At 35.1% G+C, this 18,158-nt stretch overlaps 1 long non-coding RNA gene across 1 annotated transcript in view; it reads right to left on the reverse strand.

Annotated features, from left to right (window-relative positions):
- Positions 1-18,158, reverse strand: part of LOC128634079 (uncharacterized) — a 41,529-nt gene that overhangs the window by 2,000 nt on the left and 21,371 nt on the right. The gene's annotated exons all lie outside the window — the stretch shown is intronic.

The following is an 18,158-nucleotide window of genomic DNA, read 5'->3' on the forward strand; positions in this document are numbered from 1 at the left end:
TGAGGAGAAGGAATCAGTGGTGGAGAGCGAAATCCCAGGATGCGGTGCAATTCACTTGAAACAATTAATACAAAAGTCACATGAACTTCACGTGAATAAGCACATGAAATTTAATTGTCATGTTTCATACAGTTTCACATGTAGTGCATTTCTATTGTGCATGATACATTTCTTTTCATGCAGTCACATTAATCATATATTAAATTCACATATACATATCACGTGAGTAATATGTGATTGTGATTTTTTTTTTTGTGCCTCCTCAGATTGCTATGATCTTCTTATCACATATTACTGACAAAATGACATATAAAATGTATTTTTTTACTCCCTTAAAGGAAAGTTCCATTAAATTTGTATATGAATAATCACATGTGGATTTTAGACACTTCCCATGTTGTCTCACACCTTTTCAAGTTTTTTTTTTTTTTTCCCACCACGTGACTTTTTCCACATAATTTGTATTTATCATGTGGTTTTATTTTCACTTGATCACATTGGTCACATGATGTCATGTGTTTATTTGAACAGTCACATAATCATGTGTCACATGTTGCATCTCATGCTTTTTTCACATGTAGTACCCATTTTACCCCTACATGTAACTTTTTACCCCTACCCCATACCCATCTCATGCTTTTTCCCCATGTGGTTTAATTTGAACATGTGATCACATGTTCACATCACACGGTATGTGTTTACTTGAATACTCATAAGCACATGTGGTTTATGGAAACTTCACATATTAAGTCTCGCATTATTTGTTTTTCACATGAAGGTGATGTGGTCTTATTTTCACGTGATCACATTGTTCACATGATGTCATATGTGTTTATATGAATAGTGATATAATTACGTGGTTTTTAGACAATTCACGTTATGTTTCACACTCTTCATATGTTTCATGTTTTATTTTTTCACAAGTGATCAAGTGTTATGACCTGTGATTACAGTATGTGAGTATTCAACATTTCACATTTCACAAAATATATGGTGTGTGAAATGTGATTTCATGCAAATAGTCACGTGAATTTTACATGTCATTTTTAGGCACTTGTAGGAGATGTAAATTTTTGTTCAGTTTTTTTTACATGTGATCACATACAATTTCAGGGCATAACATGTTTCTCACTTCTCACATGTAATCACATTACTCACATGATCACATGTAAAATGTATGTAATTTCCCTGCTTACTAAAGTCATACACACTTTCTGTGAGATTAATGACAGGATTCACTTATGAATCTTACACCTTTTCCCACCGCATGTTTTACAGATTTTTATGCTTGTATTTTTCCTTGTTTGTATTCTGTGATTTGTTTCACTTTAAATTTTTCACATGTTCACATTTATATATATATATGAACTATATTCCCATTGAGATTTTACATTTGTTAGCACACCTGGGTGACTAGGAACAGGAAATTGTTGAACCATGACTTCTTGTTTCACAGGGGTATAAAAATGAGGTAAAACATAGGCCAAATTCCCTTAGTCATTCATAAAAATGGTAAGACCAAAGAATATAGCTGTGATGTGTGGCACAAAGGTTGTTGAGCTATATATATTTATATATATATATATATATATATATATATATATATATATATATATATATATATATATATATATATATATATATGTATGGTATTTTTATTTCTCATGTGATCATATGTTATTGAATCACATGATGCCACAGATGTATGAGTTAATGTGCAATTTCAAGACATAACACAATGAACTGCACCATCACATGTGATCACATATTACTCCCATAATCACATGTGGAAAACATAATGTACCTATCATCTCACACTGCTGAGCCCTTTGTCTAAAAAAACCTTCGTCTTCACTTTTTTTTTTAATACTACGTGTTTTGCCTCTGTCATATATGAAGGAAGAGAACCACAATAGGAATGAATTCCAAGGTGCAGCAAAATTCTACAAAGCCCCCCTCCATTTCTGATCCGTTTACTTGCTGATCTGCTCCAAATGAAGCCCAGAACCATGACTCTGTGTTAATAGAACACTAAAGCTGTGCTAGCTAACGTCAGCCTGATTAAATGGTGCCCGTGTGACCCAGCAGGGGTTCACGAGTCCATCCCCATTTCTCCGACAGCACAAACACTGAGCTTTGGTTCATATTTTTCTTTAATGCGGCTGTAGTATTAATACATGGTTTTTTATATACAGTATCTCACAAAAGTGAGTACACCCCTCACATTTTTGTAAATATTTGATTATATCTTTTAATGTGACAGCACTGAAGAAATGACACTTTGCTACAATGTAAAGTAGTGAGTGTACAGCTTGTGTAACAGTGTAAATTTGCTGTCCGCTCAAAATAACTCAACACACAGCCATTAATGTCTAAACCGCTGGCAACAAAAGTGAGTACACCCCTAAGTGAAAATGTCCAAATCGGGCCCAAAGTGTCAATGTTTTGTGTAGCCACCATTATTTTCCAACACTGCCTTAACCCTATTGGGCATGGAATTCACCAGAGCTTCACAGGTTGCCACTGGAGTCCTCTTCGACTCCTCCATGACGACATCACAGAGCTGGTGGATGTTAGAGATCTTGTGCTCCTGTACCTTCCATTCGAGGATGCCCCACAGATGCTCAATAGGGTTACCTTCATCCTCAGCTTCTTTAGCAAGGCAGTGGTCGTCTTGGAGGTGTGTTTGGGGTCGTTATCATGCTGGAATACTGCCCTGCGGCCCAGTCTCCGAAGGGAGGGGATCATGCTCTGCTTCAGTATGTCACAGTACATGTTGGCATTCATGGTTCCCTCAATGTACAGTAGCTCCCCAGTGCCGGCAGCACTCATACAGCCCCAGACCATGTCACTCCCACCACCATGCTTGACTGTAGGCAAGACACACTTGTCTTTGTACTGCTCACTTGGTTGCCGCCACACGCGCTTGACACCATCTGAACCAAATAAGTTTATCTTGGTCTCATCAGACCGCTTGTCTGCTTGTCTTCAGCAAACTGTTTGCAGGCTTTCTTGTGCATCATCTATAGAAGAGGCTTCCTTCTGGGATGACAGCTATGCAGACCAATTTGATGCAGTGTGCGGCGTATAGTCTGAGCACTTACAGGCTGACCCCCTACCCCTTCAACCTCTGCAGCAATGCTTGCAGCACTCATACGTCTATTTCCCAAAGACAACCTCTGGATATGACGCTGAGCACGTGCACTCAACTTTTTTGGTCGACCATGGCAAGGCCTGTCCTGAGTGGAACAGGTCCTGTTAAACCGATGTATGGTCTTGGCCACCATGCTGCAGCTCAGTGTCAGGGTCTTGGCAGTCTTCTTATAGCCTAGGCCATCTTTATGTAGAGCAACAATTCTTTTTTTCAGATCCTCAGAGAGTTCTTTGCCATGAGGTGCCATGTTGAACTTCCAGTGACCAGTATGAGGGAGTGTGAGAGTGATGACACCAAATTTAACACACTTGCTCCCCATTCACACCTGAGACCTTGTAATACTAACAAGTCACATGACACCTGGGAGGAAAAATGGCTTATTGGGCCCAATTTGGACATTTTCACTTAGGGGTGTACTCACTTTTGTTGCCAGTGGTTTAGACAATAATGGCTGTGTGTTGAGTTATTTCGAGGGGACAGCAAATTTACACTGTTATACAAGCTGTACACTCACTACTTTGCATTGTAGCAAAGTGTCATTTCTTCAGTGTTGTCACATGAAAAGATATAATAAAATATTTACAAAAATGTGAGGGGTGTTCTCACTTTTGTGAGATAATGTCTGTGTATATATATATATATATATATATATATATATATATATATATATATATATATATATATATATATATATATATATATATGGCTGTTTTTGTTTGCTTGTTTGTTTGTTTTTGTTTAGAAAGTTCACTGGAAAAAGAGTGCTACCATCTCTCCGAAATGGGTCAAATAATTAACAGCACACTGATGAAGATAATTTGGTAAATTAAAAATAATCAACAATGATTTTTTTTTACAGAGTACACATCTTTTGTGCATATTAATTTGGCGTTATTGTGATTAATTAGGGGGCCTCTCCGAGCTCAGATTCAACAAACAAAAAGACAAATCTGACACTTTCTCCACTAATTGCCTCTCTCGCTAAACAAATACGCAATGAGGCATCTTTAAGAATGCAGGCTTTATGTGCAAATGTAAATTCCAGTTACATTTATTAAATTGTTGATTGTATGTGTTCAACATGAATAGCTCCAAAAATTTAATCTGATCTTCATCCAACATAGAATTTACATTAGAATGTATTTATTATGCAGTCAAGGTTGTTAATGGAAAAAATGCACATGAATCCATCTAAATAGATTGAAGAATCTGTTTTACTTCCCAGATAACAGGGAACAATATTTAAAACATTAGGCTGAATGTTGCAGAAATAATGTTTGGGTAGTGTTCTTGTAACATCTGCTCTAGTAAAGGTTTTACCACAACAACGTTGAATACTCAAATATGATTAGTCAGAAGGTGTTGATTCATTTTTATTAATAGCAGATCTCACAGTAGTTCCAGTTGTAATTCAACTTACTCTTTTATATTAATGCACTCATTACCATAGTAACAGCTCATTGACAGGCACTTATGGCAGATGATGTACATAATCCAAGACTAATAATAAAGATTTTTAAAAATTTGCTATTTAATAAGGGATCATGTATAATAGCTGATTTTCTGTAAATGTTTATGAAATGGTTATGTAAGGAGTCTCCAATGTCAGCACTTTGTACCAGTTTGGACAGTGGAGTTTACGGTTTACTTCATGATCAGTTGATTTTTTTTCCCCAGTCTTAACCTTGAGAGAGAAAAAAAAGCATGTTGAAGGAACAATGGTTTATAGCTGTCATATGAGGAAATATATATGTTTTTTAATATGAGGAAAAAGCTGGTTACGTGGATGTTCTACACCAAAGGTTCTCAACTTTTTGTAACTGAAGACATCTCCCCGCCCCCCATATTCGAGGAGATCAGGTATAATAATTATCTATCCTATATAAAATATATCTATATACAACCTAACCTATAATCTGTTTTGATAGATAGATAGATAGATAGATAGATAGATAGATAGATAGATAGATAGATAGATAGATTTTTGTACTTTTCTTTAATTACTTTTCATAAATTTTATGATTTTTTAAATAACTTTTATTGACTTATAAATCTATATAACAGACAGGTATGGAACATCAAAAATGTTTCTAAACACTATAACTATTTTGAACAAGAGAACTAGGGTGTAATAATGTGGACTATTTTACATGTAAAACATGTTGCATTCCATTCGTCTTGTGTTCTAGAAACATTCGCATATGAATAACGTAAATTGGGACGAAGGACGTGACTCGTTATCCACGACGTTGTTAAATCTCCGGCTCTCAGCCACTTACTGAATGGAGCAGATGCAGAGAGAGGTGAGAGTGCAGTGGGAAAGCAAGACCTCGCGCCTGCAGGACAGTACTGGCAACATTTGGAAAGTTGCTAAGGTTTGTTAAAAAGTTGCTAGATTTGTCGTTAGGCACTTTTTTTTTTTGCAAAAAAAAAAAAAGTTGCTAAAGGGGTCAGAAAAGTCGTTAAGGGCAAAGCAATAAAATGCAAAGAGTACCCAAATGACGCCCTGTCTGTGTTTTTTTCTTGAAAATCATTTGCACCCCCCCTCTGATCTTTTCTATTCCCTATGTTGAGAACCACTGATCTATACCATTAAATGTAAGTATAAATCGATATAAAAAAAAGTATGTGCTCCTTATTAAATAAAAAAATGCAATTTCTTTGGTAAATTTTAAGACAGATAAAATACTTAGCTATTATTAGGAAAATAATCAGCTTCAGGATGGTAACAGGAACTCACATCTTCCTACCTCATTGTTTATTCTTTTCCTGTAAAATTGATAAAAATGTTGCTCACAACATTCCCAGATAGATAAATACTAATATTCTGTTAAAATGTTTCAGGAACATTTTATAAACTTAATGTAAACACATTCTCAGGAACCTTCTTAAAACCAAAGGTTACTTCCCTAACATTCAAAAAAGTTCTCCTAACCTAAAATTGTTGCCTTTATTTAGAACACGATCAAGAACTGCTCCACACCTGCCAGGCATTTCAGGCCACTTCTCTAAACAATAAACTGTTTTGACTGATGTATATATTTGCGATGTCTCGCTTGAACGGCCTGCTTGAGATCACAGCGCAGCATTTCAATGAAACCGAGGTCAGGCCTCCGACTTGGTCATTCATACTACAATATGGGATTTCGGCTGTTTGAAGCACTCTGTTGTTCATTTATCCCGTGCTTTGGATCTTTGTCGTTGTCCTTCTTTGAGTTTTAGACCACCCACAGATGCGCTGACATTCTGCTGTAGAATCTCCTCAAACAGCCTGGAGTTCATTGGACCCTCGACGATTGCAAGCCATCGAGGCCTTGAGGCGGCAATTCTACTCCTTCCAAACATGATTGTGTGTATTTACCCATAAAGTTATTCTGTCTCATCTGTTCCTGAGACATTATTCCACTGCCAAAAAGTTCAGGTGGTCTTTTGCAAACTTGAAACAGGCAAAGTTTTTTCTTTTCATATAGTTATATCTGTGTTTTTCTCATGACTAATAAACACATTTACCCAAAATGTCCTGTATGTTCTGTTTTAAGTTAAATAAATGTTACATTTTATGGTGTAAACTTTTAAAGCAGATCATAGATTAAATATTTTATTCAGAAATTCAGATTATCCAGATAAAACCTTAAAAACAGATTTTTGTGTGTACTCAGTAACATATCTGCTAGTAAAGAATTATTAAATGGCTTCATTTGCATATTGAAGCAGGATTGGCTATTATTTTTTTTGTGATTTAATAACAGGTGCATGTCACATGTTCTATACTGATGAGTCCAGTCTAATTTTCAACTTGGTTCTTAAAAGAAGAATGCTGCAGAAACACTGCAGAGGCAAATTTCTTTTCTTCACTTTGACTAAACATGTAAATAAATTCTTCTACAACAATTACATTTTTTTTTTTTTTTTTTTAAGTTTTGTTTCAATGGGTTTATTGTTTCACTGTTCGGATGTTCACCTGGTTAAAATATAGTATGTGACGTAAGTTTTTTTTTCAGTAATGTCTTTTGCATTAATCTTTCAAACACTACTGGTATCATTACTGACGATCTGACTGTGTATGTTTTTCAAAATTATTATTATTATTTGGCTGAATCTCATCTGTAATTGGTTGAAACACGTTCCCCATTTGGATTGTACACCAAGACACAGACATTAAAAAGGAAAGGCTACCTGTGTGTTCTTAACTATCACATGAACCTTTAATTTCCAACATAATAATCAAACATTAAATATCTTAATAAAAGTTGTATAACCCTTTCTCTTCTCATTCTCAATTGAGAAAATCAAGTGGTTGGAGTTGTGAAGTGTTACCCATTTTACCAATAGGTATTATTTTTCTCTCAAAGCTCTTCATTTAACTATATGTTCATTAAAAAGATAGGAACATTAAAAAAATAAATAAATAAATAAATAAATAAATAATAATAATAATTTTTTTAAAAAGTGTGCTGTTTTTAAATATATTTCTTTGTTTTTTCGCACATTTTAGGAGCCACTCACACAGATATTTCCTCCAAGTCATTTCTTAAAAAGTATATTTATTACTAAATTGCTTGGTGTGCCTTTTACCCTAATCAAGAAAAACAGTGTTGCCCACATTTGCATTTTGACACCTGATACCTCTTGGGGGTCATGCTTTTAGGAAAATAAAAAGTGGTGTGACGCAACCTGATGAGAGGTGGCATTAATATTACCACCCTGAAGTTTATTTTCAAATAACAGTACAATACCAAAATTATTTATTCCTTTTATACCAGAGCAATTTGTGAATGATTACAGTTTTTAATTTGCTGAATGACACCATAATTTTTATCTATGAAACAAGTTCCTCTTATTATTTGTTAAAACAACTAAAGTCAGCACACTGTAGGCAATGCACTCATAACGAGAGGGTTTTTGATTAAATATGAAACGCTCTATAACATGCAGAAGAATATGTTGAACAAATGTTTGGTGATTAAGTGTGAGAGATAGGGCTAAATAGCTGTGTTCATTCCCAATAAATCAACCATAATTACTGATCTGACAGCAACAGGGTTCATATCCGAGAGGATTCATATCTGGACGTTATTATTATTATTATTATTATTATTATTATTATTATTATAGAATATGTATCCGGGGGCACAGTGACTTAGTGGTTAGGACATTTTGCCTCACACCTCCAGGGTTGGGGCTTTGATTCCTGCCTCCATACTATGTGAATGAAGTTTGCATGTTTTCCTCATACTACAGGTGTTTCCTCCAGGTACTCCAGTTTTCTCCCCAGTCCAATGACATGCTCTCTATGCTGATTGGTATCTCTAAATTGTTCATAGTGTGTGAATGGGTGTATGAGTGTGTGTGCGATTGTGCCCTGACAGTTCCTCAGCTTAAGCTACATCACTTGAGTTCTATAATAATTAGTCTCAACTAGAGATGTGTGCAACACATTAAATCCCACCTATGCAGTTATTATATTTGTTTATACCTGCCAGTGATATTTTCTAATAAATTCAGTTGGCTCTATTTCCCAAAATATAGACAAATTTGTAGCCTAATTTAAACCACCATGATCAGGAAGTTAAATGTATAGTGTAGTGCCGCCTGTTCATCTGTTCATGTTAATGAACATGGTCTTTCTTTGTTCTGTGAGCTTCATAATCTGATCGCTCACTTGTTGTTTTTTTGTTGATGTTGTTTGGCATCCTGCAGGATCCCAGTCCCAGTGCACACCTCTAAGTCTCAATCAATTTGTATTTCTATTTGTTTTAAACACATTCAATTGAAATAATAACAATTATAATGAGTCTTTATTGGGCACATATACATATGCACAATTAAATTAGTTTCTTTGCATATCCCAGCATGTTAGGAAGTTGGGGACAGAGCGCAGGGTCAGCCATGATACAGCACCCCTGGAGCAGGGAGAGTTAAAGGCCTTCCTCAAGGGCCCAACAGTGCCAGCTTGGCAGTGCTGGGGCTTGAACCCCCAACCTTCTGATCAGTAATAATTAAAATAATGTCTTTCTATTTGGTTATATACTACAAACCCACTCTGAGACACTGGAGTATGTGCCTCTTCCAGCCTGTCAGGTTCAGGGCAGCGGTGAAAGGGCAAAGGTTAACCTGTTCAGTTAGGATCGTGAACAACAACAAAGGACAAAGTGTTAGGAAGAGATGTGGTGTGGCGCTAATATCCAGCTTCACCTCTGTTCTCCCTTCAGGGAGGTTTGCTCTGCTACCCTGGGGGAACACTTCAATCCTGGCAAGCCTCGAATGGAACCATTTTGATCTCTTCAAGGAATACACTCCCAAGGAGAAGGAGTAAAAAGGGGGAAATGGTGCAGAGGGGAGGGATGCCATCGTGTTTTAGGGTTAATTGGGAAAAATTTGTGAAAACTGCTTGTGTTTTGGTCAAACCAAGGTCGAGATTTTCGGTTCCTCATCAGAGAAAGTTTCTCAAGTCATTATATATACATTTAATGGATGAGGGAATCAGTTGTAGCTAATATTAATCAAGCCAAAATGAGGTGAGGAAAGGTGCTTTTTTTAAATAAACGTGTTCCACAGAACTGTATAGAAAAGGAAAATGCTGACTCCAGAAGATAACAATTTGAGCTTGTCGCTGCCTTGTGCTCAAATCAGCTCATTTTCCGTGTCGACACATGGGACCCATGGTTTGCTGCGGAAGTAAAAGAATTTGTTGTTTCACCGCCTTTGACTAAGGTCATACCAAATTAACAGCCTATCTTCAGCGTAAAAATAGCATACCATTAATTTTTTCCTCCTCATAAATCTTAAAGGTTGACCTCATTTTTTTTAACATTAAACTATGTGAAGAAATTAAAGAGAGGAGCTGGGGAAAGAGGAAAAAAAAACATTGAAAATAAGCAGTCTGAACTAATTTTAGCACTGTCTCTGTCTATCTGCACTGGTTTCTTATGGGAGTCCATGATCGCTCATCAACATGGCACAGTACTACACCACAAAGTCTTTTAATTATTAAAAGCCAGCAAAATGTTAATTGAATGTCATTCATAGAGTGCAAACTTTCAAATCAAATTGTTTGGTAACCAACAGCCAATTTTCAGGTAATAAAAAAAAAAAAAAAAAAAAAAAAACAAGTCTAGCTAGCCTAAATCCTTTAATTGCAGCTCTGGTGGTTAAAAGGCTTAGCTGTGTCTTAAGAACATGGTCACTATTGCAGTTTAAATAAATCCTAATTATTTTCCATCAGAGGTTTAAGATTTGTGAGCTCTTGTGCAGTGCAATGATAACACTTTTTTTGTCTTTCAAACATAATCATTACAAGTGCATTAGATGAGCATTGGCTGTAAGGAGGTTGCAACTTTATTAGCGCATGTCCCCGCTAGTGAAGGGCCTGGCACAGGCAAAAGCAGATTATGTCTCTGAATCAAGCCAGAACTAATGATGAAGTCCCACAACACAGTCAATTATGCCATTTTCATTAGAGCGTCTTTGTGTCATTTTTTTTTTTTTTTGCTGTTTGTTATTTTAATAATACGAAATGCCGAAGTGACAGTAGGCTTATGGAGGATTGGGCACCAGGGGAATCAGCATGTAGAGTGCTCGAAGGCTAACTAGAAGATGGGTTTGGAGAAAATCATTAAGGATTTTTTTTTTTCATTTCCGTTTTCTTAAGCAGCGGAAGAAGAAAGCCGGCTGAGTGGTGGGCACCACTTACATCACGAGGATATGCTAATCAGCTTGTGAAATGCTGATGAACTTTGGCGTCAGAGCACAGGAGAATGAGCGCTTAAAAGCAACAATAATGTTATGATAATTAAGTGTTTTCATGGTGGAGTTGGAGTTATTTCGAATGGCACGTCTGTTATGGACTCTAAGTTTGAACTGATTTCATTAGATTTCTTTCAGACAGTTAACTTTGGCAAAATTAAATAACAAGAAAAAAGTTAGGAAAAGCAGTTTTGCTTTCCAGTTTATAATGGTGATGGTCTACTTTACCCCAAAAAAGATAGATAGATAGAGATGGATGGATGGATGGATGGATGGATGGATGGATAGATGGATAGATAGATAAAATTAAATCTAAAATATTTAAGCAAAACAAACAAATGAAGATAGACAGATGTATTAAAAATAAATATTAATATTATATATTATATTAATAATATATTATATTATCATGCATGCATAAATAAATAAATGAATAAATAATGATAGTTGGATAGATTGCTTGATTAAATAAATTAAATTGATTAGATTAACAGAAGGATTAATATTAAATATAAACAATACTTTAATGAATAAAGAAAGAAAGAAGCAAAACAAATAAATAACCAAGGCAGACAAATTAATATTAAAACATAAAGAAATGAATAAGCAACAATAATAAAAATAATAATAATAATAATAGTAATATTAATAAATGGATAGATCGATAGGTTAAATAAATTACATTAACTAAATTAATTAATATTAAATACAATCACATTTAAATAAATAAATAAATATTTGGATGAATAAATAAATAAATATATGTGTAAGCTATATTTTGGTTTTTCACTGATTGTTTGCTGCATTGTTTACAACCTTCCTTGTCAAGAATAAAGCACATAGACAACTTTCCTTACTTGATCTATGTAACTAACTCCAAATACAATCTTAGTCTTTTCGCTAAGTCAGAAAGTGTACTTTTAAAAAATAAACACGTTCGATGGCTACTTACATTCAGTAATTCAATTGCTTTTCTTATTTATTTATACAAATAAAAGTTATGTTACTAATAAAGGATAATTCCTTTAAGGCCATTGTTTCTCTGCTCAAGACTGGCAATTGAAGACAGGCAAACAGAAGAACAAAAGCAGAACGATAAAAAAAAAAGAATTAAATAAATAAAAGACCTCCAAACGTTCCATTAATAAAACACACATCTTTGGGCTGGCGACACAGAATGTGAACCTACGGCTCTTTGAAGCCAGTGAGCCTCCTTAACTTAAGCCAGTCCTGGCGCATCTGTGAACCCCGTCCCCTTTCATGTGGTGCGAGCCACAAGCAGCTCCAGCTGCAGAGTCATCACGTCACTGTGCATCCTCCCGTCCAGGATTATTTGCATTTCCTGCTCCGTTTGAGCTTCAATCAAAAAAGCCCAGGACCACGTACAGAAAGAAAAGACTACCCTCCTCCCCACTCGTTTCCAGACCCTCCCAATAATATAGCAACTCTGACTCAAACCAGATGAAACTACTCTATTTTTACCTAGGCGTGCCAAGAATAGTCTCAGGGACATCCTGCCCACCGCTGCAGTTAGAAACAAAGACATTCCACTCCTTTAACCATCAAATGCGGTGGATTGCTGCCTTTGAAAGTGATACTGATTTATCCTTTACTCCAACATAGATTTTTTCCTTAATTCAGTATCAACTGCACCAAAGATCCGGTAGCCAGTTTTAAAGGAAAGAGCCACTCAAAATAACTTGCATATTAATCTTTTTAACAAACATGTGATCTACAGTGCCGTCCAAGATTTATTACTACAATAAAATTGAGTTGAAACTTCTTTTGATACATTTGTCTACTTTTTTTTTTTCACTTTTCTGCATTACCCATAATTCCATTTGTTACCTGCTGATAGTGCTACTAATGGGAATTCATCTGTAACTTCTCTACCACTTACAAAAAACTATAAGTATAGTGTAATTGTCTACAAGTCACCTGGAAGTATAGTGTAATTTTTTACAAGTTAACTGTACTGTTTTATATTTTGTATAACAGTTTTAAATATTTTATTTTATTTTAAATGTTTATGTGAGATTAGGCTAATGTAAGTTATTTATATTTCAATATAATTGTGTTGAGTATCAGAAGTAGTGTTGTGAATTCATGTGGGGTTTGAAGAACATGAGCAAGAAGAAGAGGGCGAAAGCTGATGTCACTGTCTATACGAGGGAATATAGCTCTGACAATAAAGTCAGTAAAAGCCTTATTTCTAAGTGTGTATGCCTGCATTATTCAAAACCGTTTTGAGATTGGACCTTTGCAAGTTCTCCTAACCCCTTTTCTGTAAGTATATTGTGATTATCTACACGTTTACTACAAGTCAACTGTAAGTTTAGTGTAATTATCAACAAGTCAACTGTAAGTATAGTGTAATTGTCTACAAGTCAACAGTAAGTACAGTGTGATTATCTACAAGTCATCTGTAAGTATAATGTGATTATCTTCAAGTATACTACAAGTCAACTGTAAATATATTGTAATTGTCTACAAGTCAACTGTAAGTATAGTGTGATTATCCAAAAGTTTACTAGAAGCCAACTGTAAGCATAGTGTGATTATCTACAAGTCAACTGTAAGTATAATGTGATTATCGACAAGTATACTACAAGGCAACTGTAAATATAGTTTAATTCTCTACAAGTAAACTGTAAATATAGTGTGATTATCTACAAGAGAATTTTAAGTGTAGTGTAATTCTCTACAAGTCAACTGTAAGTATGACATAATTCTCTACAAGTCAACTGTAAGTATAGTGTAATTCTCTACAAGTCAACTGTAAGTATAGTGTAATTCTCTACAAGTCAACTGTAAGTATAGTGTAATTCTGTACAAGTCAACTGAAAGTATAGTGTAATTTTCTACAAATAAACTGCAAAATTTAGTGATCTCTAACTCAACAAAAAGATGCAGCAGCACTTTACAGTTTATAGTTCTTTCACATTCTCATCTGTAGATCGCTAACTATGATGTCATTGCTAAACATGTCACAAATATTAGAATATAAACATTTAATGTGTTTCAGGGTGGACTTTTCATGTAAGGATGATAGAAATGCTGATTATGGTAAGTTGGATAAAAGACTAACGTAGGCAGAAATGGGAGGAAAAAGACCTCACGTTTCAAATCAAGTGGCTTAAACTGAGCTGTGTTTTCAATAAAAGTTCACACACTTGCAATTGTTCTCATTATCCTGTGCAGGTATGGAAGTGGGCTGAACATCACGTGCAGGAGGTTTTCGCGTAATCACCACATTGCCCTTGTAGCCTCCTCCACCTGGCACTGCTCAAAGAGAAAAGACACTCTATAGATTGTTCCAAATCAGCAAGCTTCGCACCGGTGCTAAATCAGAACCAGACGCAGACGACCTGATCCTCATCAACCTCCAGTCCTTTTAATCCGATTAGCAAGAGATCAAAGACTGGGGGGAGGGTGGAACAAAAGATAAGACAAAGATCAAGGTTTTACTGAAACTTCGCTAACCACCGAACCCTTTGCCTTACTGGGTCTGGTAACATTTTGGTCTAAAAGGTAACATACGCTGATCCTTCACATCAATTTTAATCTTACGTCCTACTCCGACCTGCTTTGACCCTTTAAATGAATGTAGTGTTAATGATCAGAGGCTAATCAGATGAAAAACTCATGATACCTTAAGTTTAGGCATGCTAATCTGTTTTCTAACTCCTTTCTGATGAACACGCACTCTGACTGGATATTGAGATTAATTCATTGCGCTTAATTCTAACCTTTCCTATAAGATCAAATGATACAGTGGGTAATTTCTAATTTAAAACCGGAGCTATACCAGCCATTAACTTCCAATCATCATTAAAGACATTTCAGGGCACGCAGCAGCCAGAGGCATGGTTTGAATATATATAATTTAGTGGCATCTGCAAGAGAAATCTAGGTTTTTACAAGAGGAAAGTCAATGTAATATGGTGTAATGACAGATTACACACATGGAATCAAAATTCTTAAATACTACACCATATAAATACACAGCTAATGCCACGAGTCTAAAATACGTTAGAATATATTAGTCACATTATTTTAGGATTATTTTTATGGTGTCTTAGGAGAAAGCTATTTCCATAACCCATGATTCTCTAGATGAATATTTAATATCTATGTCCTATGTTCCTCTTCATGTAGCTAGCAGGAGTTCTGTTACTTACTTGCATCCTGTTTTGTGGGTTTATTTTCAGAATGTTTTAAATGAGAATTTAGAACAGACAGAAAAAATCTCATTATACAAATTTGCAAACATTCACACACCTAAAGCATAAGGTGCAACTTGTAAAGTAAAATGGAAACTAACATTAATGTTTTTAAGGTTAATCTTTCCCTGGGTTTACCAGTGAAAAAAAGGGTTTCAAAGTTTCCAAAATTCCAATTCAGAATGTGAATTTTGTTTTTCATATTGTAATCTCCTACAAGTAAAGTGCAAGTATATTGTAGTCCCCTACAAGTAAAATGTAAGTATATTGTACACCCCTACAAGTAAAGTGCAAGTATATTGTATTCCCCTACAAGTAAAATGTAAGTGCATTGTACTCCCATACAAGTAATGTGCAAGTATTTTGTAGTCCCCTACATGTAAAGTGCATGTATATTGTAGTCCCCTACAAGTAAAATGTAAGTATATTATACTCCCCTACAAGTGAAGTGTAAGTACATTGTACTCCCCTACAAGTAAAGTGCAAGTATAGTGTGCTCCCGTACAACTGCAAGTATATTGTACTTTCCTACAAGTAAAATGTAAGTACATTGTACTCCCGTACAAGTAAAGTGCAAGTATTGTACTCTCCTACAAGTAAAGTGCAAGTATTGTACTACCCTACAAGTAAAGTGCAAGTATATTGTACTCCCCTACAAGTAAAGTGCAAGTATAGTGTAATCATCTACAAGTGAAGTGCAAGTATATTGTACTTCTCTACAAGTAAACTGTGAGTATACTTGTCAGTTAATCTAATAACCTTCAAATAAATTGAATACTTGACACTTGGTGTACTTCTCTAAACTCTAAGTATAGCATAATTTTCTACAAGTAAACTGTAAATATACATAACACTTAGTGTACCTCTCCACATGCATGTAAACTAATTCCATTCAAGAAAATGGTAAGTACAGTATAATACTCTGCAAGTAAATTGTAAGTATACTTAGTGTGCTTCTATGCTAGTAAAACATGGTATACTTGACAGTGTACTTCTTCTGTAAGTGAGCTGTAAGTATGGTATAATTGTCTACAAGTAAACTGTCAGTATAGTGTAATACTCGGCAAGTCAAATGTAAATATACGTGATACTTGGTTTACTCATGCACAAGTAAGTTGTCAGGTAATTTGCATGTATATTTGACACTGTACATCTTTACAAGTAAACTTTAAATAAAGTAGTATTGTCTAAAAGTAAACTGTATGTATACTTGACATTGAGTGTACTTCTTTGCAAGTATACTGTAAGTATAGTGTAATTCTGTACAAGTAACCTATATGTAAACTTGAGATTTGGTGTATTTCCCCACATGTAAAATTTAAAATTATATTTAACACTTACTGTACTTCTCTTCAAGTAAATTGGAACATTAGAGATATAAAATGAATGATGCTACAATATTTAAATTTTATTTTTTATATTTATAGTACATATTTTATTCTATTATTAGTTCTCAAAACAAATGAATTAGCATAGCACTTGTTTTGGAGCATAGCGGCATATTAGCATTGTTGCTCTCAGGCCACTTGTTTGTTTAAGGTTTTGTGTTGTGGGAGACACTGGAACAATGTGGAACAATATGGAACAATAACCATCTAGAGACGTTCCTACCTCTTGAATTCAGCTCTCAAAAGCTAGCAACATGTGGTTTAGCAAAAGAAAGCAAGTAAAAACCATACCTCTCGACCTCGATAAACACGCAGCAAATCAAACTTAACCAAAGACAAACACAACTCATTTGCACACAAAAGAAAAACGAAATTGAATGCATTCACGGTGTGGAGAAGCTTCTTGTAAACAAGGTGACGTATTAAGATGATACAGCTGGATTCTCAGTCGCACAGCACTGATAATCGTCACTCGCGCGGCCGTGTTTTTATCCGCTGCTCACCCGCTCTTCCCAAAACAAGGAGCTCGCTATCAGTTGGACACGCAGCACCAAGCACATGCATAAACACTGAAACAGTGAGAAATTGTGTTTGCAATGACTGAGTTATACTGAATGAAAGTTCAGCATGTTCAAGTGGAGTTCTTTACTAAAGAGGTGATGTCCCTGAGTAATTTATTAGCATATTGGTATGAGGTAAAGGGATCATTAGGAAACTCAGACACAAATAAGAGTTGAAAACAGTTTTGCGTGAAAGATTTAACTTCCAGAGTTCATGGGTGAGTTAAGATTTTACAGTGAAATTTTCACTTCTGACATATTTAAAATTTTCAAAGACAAAAACAGACATACTCCAGGATAAATATGACTGTCCAACCTTCATATACTTCCTAGTAACCGCTTCGTGTTCACGTAGACATCTGTGTTTACAGATGTGCTGAGAGGAGAGAAAAGAGGACAGAGCAGGTAAAGGATGAGAGCAATGGTAATGAAGTGGAGGTTAGTCCTAATGAGAGTGCTTCATTGCACAGATCAGTTCTCTGGCCCTTTGGGAAAATGCTTTGTAGTCCAGGTAATTACACACTAAACACTTTCTCTGTGTAACCTTCACTGCCTGTGTCCATCACACAAGTTAAACACCATTAACACGTTCCATTACAAAGCATTACCAGGCAAATTAGTTTACTTAATAGTATAAACAGGGCAGAGTAAGCTGTAGAAGCTGGATTTATTTATCAGAATCTTGTGAAATTAAGATTTTAGGAGTCCTTAAGTCTGCTTATTAATTGAATTCTCAATTCTGATTGGTCAGAAGGTGTTGATTAATTTTCTGTAATATCACCTCTTACAATATCTCTAGCTGTGAGGTTTATATCAATGCACTAATTTTAAAACGTAATCATTTCTATAGTAACAACTTACACTTGTATGGATGGGGAAAAATCCCTATAAATTTATATAAAGTAAGATGTGTCGATGGTTAATAAATAAGCCATTGAAATCATTAGCTTTTTTGTGGTATAATAATAAAAATAAAAACATAGTGTTATTGGAAATTAACCAACTTCACAGTGCTAACAGTAGCTTATCTTTTGATTTTCCTAGAACAGTTTTATTCCTTACTTATAATATTTATACATAAACCCAC

The sequence above is a fragment of the Ictalurus punctatus genome, chromosome 12, assembly GCF_001660625.3.
Source record: "Ictalurus punctatus breed USDA103 chromosome 12, Coco_2.0, whole genome shotgun sequence".
Classification (NCBI taxonomy): Eukaryota; Metazoa; Chordata; class Actinopteri; order Siluriformes; family Ictaluridae; genus Ictalurus; species Ictalurus punctatus.